The 12,532-nt window shown below is 36.0% G+C and overlaps 1 long non-coding RNA gene across 1 annotated transcript; it reads left to right on the forward strand.

Moving 5' to 3' along the window:
- Nucleotides 1–3,267: 3,267 nt before the first annotated feature.
- LOC115889802 lies at nucleotides 3,268–3,720 on the forward strand. Its single transcript, XR_004051510.1, has 2 exons — nucleotides 3,268–3,386; nucleotides 3,446–3,720. It is a non-coding gene; the product is annotated as an uncharacterized LOC115889802 (long non-coding RNA).
- The last annotated feature ends 8,812 nt before the right edge of the window (nucleotides 3,721–12,532 follow it).

Genomic DNA, 12,532 nt, shown 5'->3' on the forward strand with positions numbered 1-12,532 from the left:
CTTTGGAATATGCCCCAAATATAGGCATTCCCGGAAGATCCTGGTTAGTAGGGTGTGATGCTCCTTGGAGCTTTTTGCAGCATGATTGGTGTTATTTCGTCCACTCCTGCCGACTTGTATGGGCTAAATGAACGAATTGCCCATGCTACCCTCTCCTCTGTGATGGTCCTGCTGATCTTCTCCCTCTTCTCTGCTTCGTCCCCTGATCCATTGTCGTCTCTCGGCTCTTGCCGATCGATTTCGTTTGGTTCAGGGTCCTTGCAACCAGGGAAGTGGGTCTCCATTAGAAGATTGAGGGTCTCGGCGTTGGATTCAGTCCACGAATCGTCTGGTCTCCTGATGTTGCTTGGTACCATCGGTTCTTTGGACAGTACCTTCCTCAGTCTGGCCGCCTCGTTGGTGTCCCTGATGGACTCACTGAATTCCTTTACCGATACCCATTTAGCCTCTCTTATTTCTTTTTATATTCGTTGAAACACTTTCTATAAACGTCCCAACTTTCTTCCGTTTTCTCCTTTTGTGCTTTATTGTATAGCTTCTTTATTCCTGTCCTAGTCTGCCGTAACTCCGCGTTCCACCACGGTTTGGTGTTTTTACGGGGTCGGCTAACAGGGCATGAATTTTTAAAAGCTCTAATAAGCACTTCTCCTAATTTCTCTAACACTTCCAACGACATGTTTCTGCCTAATAAGTTTTTTATATACCACACTGTCAGCTCTGCGAAATAGAAAAAATGGTTTTTGAAAGAAACGCTTATCAGGAAAATTCCTATTTGGATAACTTTGAGCATAAACCCTTCATGCCACATAAAATATGTGTCCTCATAAAATGTTGGTGTGTTCTCACAAAATAAAATCACTAGTAACATATCCGCCATTCCTTCGGCCAGCAGATACTGCTTCATTTTTCTCGATAAAATAATAAATACTTATTCACTTTATTGTAGGCAAATTAAATAAAAATAATCTGTTATATAAATTTAAATAAAGTCCATAAACTAATGTCGATTTTGAAAATGGCTACTAAGTGTCACTAGAAAATTGCCATGGCGACGCCAGCCATCTTGATTACAATTTTATTGAAAAATAGCTTTTTATTCAAAATCTGAGTAGTATATTTCGGCCCCAGAAACACGCCTATGTGATTTTCTTGCCAAAAAAAAGATTTTTTAAAATTTATATTTTTCTTGACATTTTTCGGGAAATAAAAAAAAAAACTTTTTAGTGACCACTTGTTTATTCGCCTGAGATTTCTCTACGGTGCCGATGTATAATTTCTTGTAGTACTAATATCTCACCGATCTTCCCCTAGGAGATGCAAGACCTTGTCGTTGGTGGGGAAGCTTCTGGTCAGGTGCTGGGAGGGAATCCCCCTAGCACTTGGCTTGGTCTAAGAAGCATCTCACTCATCGTCTTGTCCCTGACTGTAGTGTCGTGGCCAGAAAATTGCACCAAGACATATAACGATACCGGGCGGGGCTACGGACAGCCTCAACCTTGGGGCACCGGGGGGCACCCCATTGTATTTTACCCCTTACTTCTACATGCGTGGCTCTGTAGAAGTGGACCGACTGTCCCTAGCGACTCATAGGAACACTATGAGATCTGGTAATAATAGTAATAAAAACATCACCGGTGAAGCTGTGGGGAAACCCCTAGCGACACTGGGAACAGTAACAATGAAAGTTCCAAGGGGCCAAACCCAAAGAGAACTACAGGAGAGGTGGCTGACACTTGCGTGAGACCATAAAGTAACTAAAATAAAAGAGTGTTTGAAAGGTTGTCTAACTTGGCCATAATGTTGCATAGTTCAGTTAGGGCTCCAAAGCGTCGCCACCTGCTACCTGTCACGCTGTCACGTGTCATGACAAGATTGACAAGTGACATGACAGCAAATTATTTGTATTTTGCAGTTGTTTACAATTATGTTTTGAATTTTGGAATTTTGTTATTATTTTGTGTAGCATATACTTTGTTTGTTTGTTTTGTGTTTGTGCGTACAGAAATGATGGAGGAAGTTTTATTTCCCGAGGAACTTATATTTCTCTATGATTTGAACTTTGTTTTGTGCGATGTGTTTTACGGTCATCATGTAATATTTTGTTCAGTCGATGATGTGATTTGAACACGATCCAGGAAAGGGTATCATGCAAAGCAAGTTCGATATGTAAAGACATTGCCCATCTCTGAACTCGATGAACGTAAAACGAACTGACTATATATTCGCGCCTTGATTTCACAGTGTTGAACATTTGCTACCTCAACTAAACTTCAACTGCTGAGTTTATAAATCCAACTTACAGGTGAATTAATTTTTGATGATGTCTTATTTAAATCTTAATCTGTTATAATAGCATAGATTGCAAACCCTGCGATCTTATATGGTTTGTTAGTGGCGTTGTTAAATAAGTTTTATAATACTATAGGTTAATCGAGGGGTAAACCGCTGGTGTATTTTGGTGTACAAGATGTTGCATTTTTGGCGTTTTCGTAGTATTATTGGTATTAGTACTAAATTATTTGGCATTAGTGTACAGAAATTCATCAGCGGTTTACCCCTCGAGGTTAATTCAGCATATGTATATGTTTTATATTATCAAATATAATTTAGCATTTAACTGTAAGCATTTGAAAAGTGTACAATAGTTTATATTTTTCAAATATTCCGTTTTTAAAAATAAATGTTCATTATATTTTTTGCAGTTTGATTTCGTAATATTTTTAAAAACACAAAAAAAAATTAAATTCACATTTAAACTGCCCGCCTTTTTTGTGGTAGGTAATGCAGATACCTATTTTATCGATTACGTCTGTCATATTTGTATTAGTTCAGTTAGGGCTCAAGGGTGCGCTACAATCGATCCTCGTTAAACGTGTTGCCTACTTTTGACTATGGAAATGACAACTCTTTTATTTTATATTTCTCTATGCGTGAGACCATCCTCCGCAAGTGGCATACAAGCTACCATCTCCTCCAAGGGTCGGGAGCCTACCTCCTACCTCTAAACCCAACAGGCGACACAAGCTACCGTTTCGTCTACCCGGCCTGGGTCGTAGCTCCTCGACTGTGAGGGACACGGGTCTCCGTAGGAAGTCCTAGAACTGTATGATGAGTTATAACTCAAGAAAGGGGGGCACAATAGATCTCTAAGGTCGCAGAGATTAACCCCCCTCCCACTTATTCTAAATTCTAAATTCTAATATCTCACCGATAAAAATCGACAATCGTCGAATAAATAAATGAAAACCGGTTTTGTTTCGTGTTCACTAGAACCCCATGGATTATAAGTCCAATTATATTTTGGACGTCTATGGCCACCCTGACTTAACCGGTGAAAAGGAGACAGAAAGCATGGGCAAGTCTCGCGAGGGTGGTGGTAATGTTAGGTGGTAATTTTAAGTATTAGTTTTAGGGCGGTCATTGTGTAATCACGGAATACTTTTAGGTTTAGGATTTAGGTTAAGGATGATTAACACTATATACAACAGTGGTTCGCTTCGTCATTCTTCTCCTTTAATCAGTCAGATGCGATATGATACATGATACAGTACGGTCAAGAAGTTTTATCGAGAGTGCCTTGTACGATGAAAAAAGTCAATTCTAATGGAACATTCCATTAGAATTTTTTTAAATGTCATAGGCCATGGCATGGCCGCTTTGTCATCAAACTTTTTGAACGTACCTACGCTAAGCTTGATATATTTGAACTTTTAGTCCATGGGAACTAAATTAAAAATAATATTTTATTGCAAGATAGAACCTCACTTTTTTTGCCCATCAAATATTCATTTTCCGTTTTGTTTTTTTTTATCTTTTGTTCGTTTTTGTATCAATTCACAGTTTTTATTAAGAAAAAATAATAACTGTCGTAATTTCTTTATTTTTAATTGTTATTGACATAGTCGCATTTCAAATAAACTGTTTATGCCAAACTTCAATCCATTTTACGTATTCATTTGTTTTCGGTCACTTCCTTTTTCACCGGAAATGATTACAACTCTTCAATTTTAAATGACACCCTCGGATTTTTTTTTACTTCATTTGATAGAAAATGAAAAAATGGCATTTTAAAATTAAATTTAGAGTGCCATCGCTATACATGTAACGACAATTTAACTGGAAATTCCAAGTGTGTGGTATCAAATTATAATTATTGTAAAAATATGCCTTTACCAAATATGCTAATTGAGCCACCCTCCTTCCATTTAAAACAATTTAGTTATGAAAAAAAATTAAAAATATGATTTGGGCATCTTTCAACCGGCCGCGGCCAGGACAAGACTCGAAAAACATTAGACTATCAAATCTATTTTTCCGAGGTTCCTTTTGATTAAAAATTTTGCTAGATTTGAATTTAAAATACGATTTTTTAAGCGAAGATGTTAAAAGTTGACATATGGATCTGCCATTCTATTCAGAGTGTCATTTTCTATCAAATAAAGTAAAAAAATATACCGAGGGTGTCATTTAAAAATCAAAAATTGTAGTTATTTCCGGTGAAACAAGAAGTGACCGAAAACAATTGAATACGTCACAACACTCACAACTATCGAAAACAGGAAATTGCCATCCTATCCGATAGTCAAGCAGTACTAAACGCGATCAACTCAGTAACCATTAATTCGAAGTTGGTCAAAGAATGCATAGAGAAGTTCAACAAATTAGGCAAAGAAAATAAAATCCTCTGGATCTACTCTGGGTGCCTGCTCACTAAGGCATAGAAGGCAATAAAAAAGCAAATAATCTAGCTAGAAAAGGAGCGAACATTCCACTAACTGGACCAGAACCGTTCTGTTTTCAAAACGGGAACCAACTGAAAGCGGAACTGAAGAATCTGGAAGACTCCAGCCGTAACTTGGAATGGGTGTCTTCCAACGGTCTAAGACACTCGAAAAAGTTCCTCAGAACTTACGACCGAGAAAAATCAAAGGTTTTCCTTGATTTAAGTAAATCTCCGGATTGTCACGGGGTTTCTAACAGGACACAATCTCCTCAACGAACACCTCAGTAGGCTGAAGCTGAGAAACAACGGCGAATGCAGATTCTGTGGGGAAAATGGGGAAACACCAGAACACCTTATCACTGAGTGCGCCGAGACGACGACCATTCGTGCCATGAACTTTCGTACAGCTGATGTCGAGGATGGAGAGCTGGCTTCTGTGGAGCCGTCTCAAATACTGGCTTTTGTTAAAGCCCTGAGACTGTCTGATGAGTTATAACTCGTTATAACTCAAGAACGGAGAAAATATATCTGTAAGGTCGCGGTGATTAACTCCCCTCCTAAACATTCTACACTCTACATCAAATCTTTTTTCCAAGGCTCCTTGATTAAAAATTAGTGTTTTAACACAGTCATGACACTCTAGATTGAAATTTAAAATGCGATTTTTTATGCGGGGATGTTAAAAGTTGAGATATGATCTGCCATTCTATTCAGAGTTTCATTTTCTATCGAATAAAGTAAAAAACTACCGAGAGTTGGGTAACGAGAGTGGTAAAAATGTAAGAACTTGACAACGCTGTTTCCGATACGCTTCAGTCCGTCCGCAAAAAAAATGTATGGAAGGAAAGGATATGGAACGGAAGGAAAACGGAACGGATAGTGTGCATTGTCCTATTCATTTACATGATATAATACTCTATGTAAATGGAAGGGAAATGGAAGGTAGCTGATACGGAAGGTATAGTGAGAATCAACCTATAGCCTAGCTTCCTCTGTAGTGCTAATATCTCACCGATAAAAAACGACAATGGTCGTATAAATAAAAACAAAACCGGTTTTGCTTCATGTTCATCTGAACCCCATGGATTATAAGTCCAATTATATTTTGGACGTCTATGGCCGACTCTGACTTAAACCCGAAAAGGAGATGGAAATGGCAAGCCCCATCAGTAGGTTTAAGTTTAGTTTTTAAGTATTGGGGTGAAGGGATTTAGATTTTAAGTGTTTAGATTTTAAGTTCTAGTTTTAAGGCCTTTAGATTTTAAGTTAGAATTTAAGTTAGATTTTAAGGTCGAGATATAAAGAGTACTGGCAGTTTTTAACCGGGATTAAATATCAAGGTTTGAGTTGAAATATAACAACGGGTGATGGACACTCTCTCTTTATAATGGTCCCGACGATCCATTGGTTTGCTCCTTCCATATATGCCTTTACACAGTCAGAAGCTATAGATTTACAATACGGTCTAAAAGTTTTATAATCAAACGTGCCTTGTACGACGACAGAAAATAATTCTTACGGGAAATTCCATAAGAATTATTTAACTGTCAATGTCAAACGGCTCATGGTTATAAAACTTTTTGACGGTAGGATAGTCTTGATATATTTGGGCTTACAGTCCATGGGAAACTAAATTATAAATATACAGGGTGGTCCGAACTGTATTCCGGAAACTTCGGCAAAAAATTCTGGTAGATAAAAAATTCGTATAAATGTATGTCCTAAGATGCTTAGTTTCGGAGATACAGGGTGTAGAAGTTTCATTTTTATTTCGATTTTTTCCAAATAATTTCTGAAGTAACGTCCATATTTGGATGAAAATTGGTATCCGGGAGTTTTTTGACATGAGAAATTTGATTTTCATGTCAATACGACTCCTATTTGTAGCGGGCGCCATCTGCATGTGTTTTAACTGTTTTGAAGTGTAATAACTTTTCGTCCGTACCTGTATAAAACTACTGAGTGAAAAAATATACATTTCCGTGACTTTTTACGTAAAAAAATGTCTCTCTTGGTAAAAATCTCTACGAGCAACCGTTCTCAAGATATTTCGAATGAAAATAGTCAGTACATGTCATTACTGACAAAAAATAAATACTTGAGTAAATAGTTATTTGACTGAAACAATAAATTTGGGAAACTTTTATTATTTAAAATTAGTCAAAAATTTTTCTGCGAAAAAATGATGATAAAACAGTTTCTGTTGAACTTTTGGCACCAAAACATTTCAAATTTATGATTTCAGTCTAAAAACTATTTAGTCAACATGTTTAATTTATGTCAATGATGACAGGTATTGATAAATTCAATTCCAAATATCTCAAGAACCATTACTCGTGGCAATTTTTACCAAGAGACCTTTTTTACGTAAAAAAAGTCGTAAATGTATATTTTTTTACTCGGTAGTTTTATACAGATACGGAAGAAAAGTTATTACTCTTTAAAACAGTTAAAACACACGTAGGTGGCGCCCCCTACAAATAGGAGTCATATTAATATCAAAATCAAATTCCTCATATCAAAAACCTCGTCACACACCAATTTTTATCCAAACATTGACGTTACTTTATAAATTATTTGGAAAATATACAAATAAAAATGAATCTTCTACACCCTGTATCTCCGAAACTAAGCATTTTAGGACATATATTTATATGAACTTTTTTACTTATTTTTATCTGCAGAATATGCTGCCGAAGTTTCCGGAATTATACAGGGTGAGTCTTAGAGTTAAAAATAAAAATGTAAATATTTTCAGGGCTGGTAGATCTCGATAAAAGAAACATATTTTCTCTTTACCATTTTTCAGATATGGAAAAAATGTCAAAATAATCTAGTTATTTAAGTTTGAAAATTTAAAAAAAAATTGATTTTTTTTGAAAAAAATTTGAGAGCCACCTGATTTCTTCTGTATTTGCATCCCTTTTATTGCCGTAACCATAGAGAAAAGTACCGTAACTATGGTAATATCAGAGATTATTGCGGTGAACAGGCAGTTAAAAGGAAAAAAAAGTTTGCGAAAAATATACAGGGAAGTTTAAAAGAAAATGCACGATTTTTGACCAAAAAATTGGCGTACTATATGCAAAATCCAAATCTGTACAGAAAAATGGGTGATACAATTTAAAAAAAAACTTAAAACTTTATCATAATTTTTTTTTGGGATACCCTGTATACAACAAAATATTTTTAGGATTGTGCTTCTTTATATAATAATAAATATAATAAATAATAAATATGCCCAGATGACCAAACGCAATAAAAGTTCATTATCATCAAGTCAACTTGTGAGGGTGGATACCACGTTGTCTTCTAGCAAGCCGATAGAATGTGGAGTACCTCAAGGCTAAGTACTAGGCCCTATTTTGTTTCTTCTTTTTATTAACGACATTGCTAATATAAATATCAGTGGTAGTAAAATATGTGTTTTTGCGGACGACACTAGCTTCACTTGAAGCAACAAGGACGTCCCGGCACTTCGTAGGATTATATCAAATGACTTAATCACCATTAAATCTTGATGCGATTCGAACCTCCTGAGTTTAAACATTTCTAAAACTAAAGCTTTGTCGTATAAAAACTCGCTGCAGTCTTTTGTTCCTAACAACACCACCATTGACGTCGTAAAATCTGTAAAATTTTTAGGGCTTGTTGTAGACAATTCTCTGAAATGGGACATACATATCGACCCCGACACTTTGTCGAATAAGTTAATCTCTGCCTGTTTTGCATTAAGATCTGTTTCTAAGGAGCTTAACTTGTCAGTGGCTAGTACTGTTATGCCCTTATGAACAGATATGCCCTTCCATTCTGGGGTATACGTGTTGTGCGACTCAATTTGACCGCATTTTTAAGCTCCAGAAGAGAGCTGTTCGATATTCATTGGGACTAAACAGCAGAAATTATTGCCAGGACTTCAAGTTCAATATTATACAACTCGAAAAAAATGCACAAAATCACCTGCCATTTGAAATCAAATCTAAAACATAATTTTCTTCATTTCGCAAAGCATTGAAATCTTATTTACTAGACAAGGCTTTCTACACCGTAAATGACTTATATTTTGATAATCGAATTTCATCTTGTAAACACTAGTCTAATATTTGCTATTACTATATTTCCTATAAACTTACTAAATATTTTTGAATCTTATTTTTATTTTTTTGTTCTTTGACATTGTAAACATTTATAAATGTTTATTTTATACAATAAGACTGACTGTATACTTGTTTTGTATTCTCTTTTGTTTGTTTACTTTACGTTTGTCTACAAATTGTATTGTGTTTTTGACAAAAAGGCATTTATTTATTTATGAAAGCCTTCTACCGATTTAATATCTCACCGACGAATATCGACTTCTTTAGGATAAACAGTCAACTAAACAACTATTCCGTGTTCCTATTGAGCCCCATGAACCCCATGGACTGTAAGTCTGATTATATTTGGACGTCTATGGCTACTCTGACTTAAATGGAAGGGAGACAGGAACGGAGTGCCAAGGCCTCCTCTTTCCCCCCCGGGGCCTGGGAAAGACTGGGCCTGTAGCGGTTACTACTTCCTGTTTCTCTTTCGACGTTGGAACAGTCATAGACGAGTGGCTGGACCGAATGTTTTTGCCCTTATAGTCCATAGAATCTAAATTAAAAATAATATTTTGTTAAGTAAAATCCAAACCATTATTGCATGGGCTTGTACAATCATCACATAGCACTCTTTTGAAGATATAGAAGTATACACATGGCCAAAATTATTGCCTATATTGTTTAAAAATATACGGAAAGGAATTTAAAGAATCTCTTTTATACATAGCTTTGATAATCTGTAATAAACATTTTTTTGTTAAAATGGATATGGTAAACAATGTTTATCGTTCAGATCCAATATTATTACAAATTCGACCATTTTCTTGGCCTTAAAATGCATAGAAACATTATTTCACAGTTTAATAGAGTCAGAATAGTAACACTGTCTCAACAGGGCTACCGGTAAGTTGCAATAGCTGAAATTGTAGGAGTTAACCAAAGCGATGTTTCGCGTATATTAAAAAAAAAAGGGAGACCAACGAGGCTACAGACCGGCCTGGAAGAGGTAGAAAGAGAGTTACTATTGCTGTGCAAGACCGTCAAATATCTCTAATTGCACGACGCAATCCCCTGCTTTCTAGTACTGCTATTAAAAATGAGTTAGCTCGCCTTGAAGGAGTAAATGTTTCAAGAAAGACCATAGCAATAAGACTCCATGACAGAGGATTACATTTAAGGAAGCATCTACGTGTTCCGAATCTTAATTTACAGCACAAAAATATGCGATTACAATAGGCTGAGGAGATGAGAGCAAATGGATCTATTTGGAATTTCGTCATGTTTAGTGATGAAACAAGAATAGGCCTAGTGTCAGACTCCCGACGAACTTTGGCCTGGAGAGGGTGTAGAAGATTTTGATGGTCAAACATCAATAAAATAATACTTTTGTTTGGACTAAATTTTCTCGAAAATAAAGACATAATTTAAAATTCCGTTACAACACGGAAATAGATTGAAGTTTAGTGATTACAATGATATATAATTTATATGGTTTTGTAACAAATTGTTCGCTCTTTTATGGCAAATGCTGAAGCTCTGCAAACCTTAATCAAGCCTTAGCACGTGTGTTTGGAATTTTGGGTGTGGCTTAACACGACAGGATCGGGCTAAGCCTTAAGCAGATTTCTGAAATATAATATATATTTCATTCGGCAACACACCTGCTTTACCCGACCCCTGAGAACGACCCGAACAGTACAGCGTAGTAGACTCTATTAATAAAATATTATTTTTAATTTAGGTTTCACGGATATAAGCCCAAAAATATTCGTTCGGTATGGCGGCTGACGGTGTCTGACGCTAAAGTCAGATTGGTCTGTTAAGCCAAGTGGCCATAGACGTCTAAAATATAATCAGACTTAGATCCATGGGTTCGCTAGTAACTCCAGAGGAGTTAGAGGAGTCCAGAGGAGTTACTGGGCGCAAGCGAACGCGGAACAACAGTTTAGTTGAGCGTTTATCCTAAAGAAGTGAATATTCATCGGTGAGATATTAAATCGGTAGAAGGTTTTATTGCGTTTTGGTTGTTTAGAAATATTTGATATTTATTATCGAAATCGGTGATGAATGTGATACATTTCGAATAATATTTTTTAATTAGTAATAATCTGTTTTGTTGAAAGAAAATTGGTACAATGAAATAATTGTTGAATTCAAACGTTATACAGGGTAATAATAAGTGGAAGTATTTTAAGGGGTGGTAGATCTCAATAAAAGAAACATATTTTCTCTTTATGGTTTTTCCAATAAGTTTAAAATAACGGAGTTATTTTACTCCATTATTATTTACTACCATTATTTGACTTCATGGTTATGCCGCCACTGAATATGAATATGTTTTGGTGACGGCATGTCGATTTGGATTTAGTTAATAAAGTATTGTTTTTAATTTTGGTTCCATGGACTATAAGCCCAAATTTATCAGTTTCGCGTATCGCATCTGACTGCGGGAAAGAGAAACTAGAAGTAGTGACAGCCGGCCGATCCCTTCTTACCAGGGCTGGCAAGGGGTCGTGGCACTCCGTTCCCGTCTCCCTTCCAGCTACATCAGAGTGGCCATAGACGTCCAAATATAATCAGACTTATAATCCATGGGGTTCAAACGGTGGCCCTGAACACTGAACAATCGTTTGGCTGAGCGTTTATCATACAGAAGTCGACATTCGTCGGTGAGATATTAAGTCCGTAGAAGATTAAGGAGTCTATTACGCTGTACTTTCGGGTTACTCTCAGGGGTCGAGTAAAGCGGGTGTGTGGCCTAATTAAATATACAGGGTGCTACCAATTCGAGGTACGAGCATTGGTAACTCGGTAACCGTAATAGATACGAACATGGTTAAATTGGGGCAAAGTTGCGCTTTGGGATGTTCACCAAGATGCAATTAAAAAGTTTTAAAAATTTCAAGGATTCCTGAGTTTTTTTGGAAAAAACGGATATTTTGGAAAATCAATTTTATTTTTTCCTGTCGATACTTAGCCACTTTATTAGGGCTATCTGATAGTATTTTTAGATTTTCAAATCAGCTGATAATTTGTGAGATACAGAGGCCAACTTAATTTTTTTAAATACGGGCCTGCATTTTTTATTTCAGATTTTGAAAGAACTCGCTCTCCCGAGTACAATGATATGCCACACTTAGTATTTTTTTTTGTTTTGGAAATTAGGACACAATTTATTTAAACTAATTTCAAGTCCGGCTCTGTTTTTTTTTTAAATTTAATATATTCATCGTTACAATATTGATAAGCTTTCAAACTTAACAGTGACGTAGGTTGGATACGGAATATCAAATGCAATAAAATAATAAAGAAAATGTAATATAAACATAATATAAATAAAATGTAATATAAACAATCAACTCATTTCCCCGGAAGATGGATTTGAAATGGTAAAGCAGTATAATGGCCAGCGAGGTACCTGGACAACAGAGTCGGACTTGAAATTTTTTTAAATTATAATTAAATAGTTTTGTTGCTGTTAAGGTACCCAAAAAATCGCCGTTTTGTTAATATGTTTTTTTACATGGGATTCCCTATGTTCAAGTCGGAGCCGGCGATGCAACAGACTGTAGATCAAAACAGCAAGTAGTGTTTTTGAGTAATTTTTTTTTATTTAGATGTAGGTAATAAAATATTAATTAAGTGCATCTCTTGTAGGTGGTGAATAAGCGGAGGTGCGTATAGGCATAGAAAGAGCTACTTTTCCATCAACGTTCAGCTAGTATTT

The sequence above is a fragment of the Sitophilus oryzae genome, unplaced genomic scaffold, assembly GCF_002938485.1.
Source record: "Sitophilus oryzae breed Bouriz unplaced genomic scaffold, Soryzae_2.0 scaffold_847_pilon_pilon, whole genome shotgun sequence".
Lineage (NCBI taxonomy): Eukaryota > Metazoa > Arthropoda > Insecta > Coleoptera > Curculionidae > Sitophilus > Sitophilus oryzae.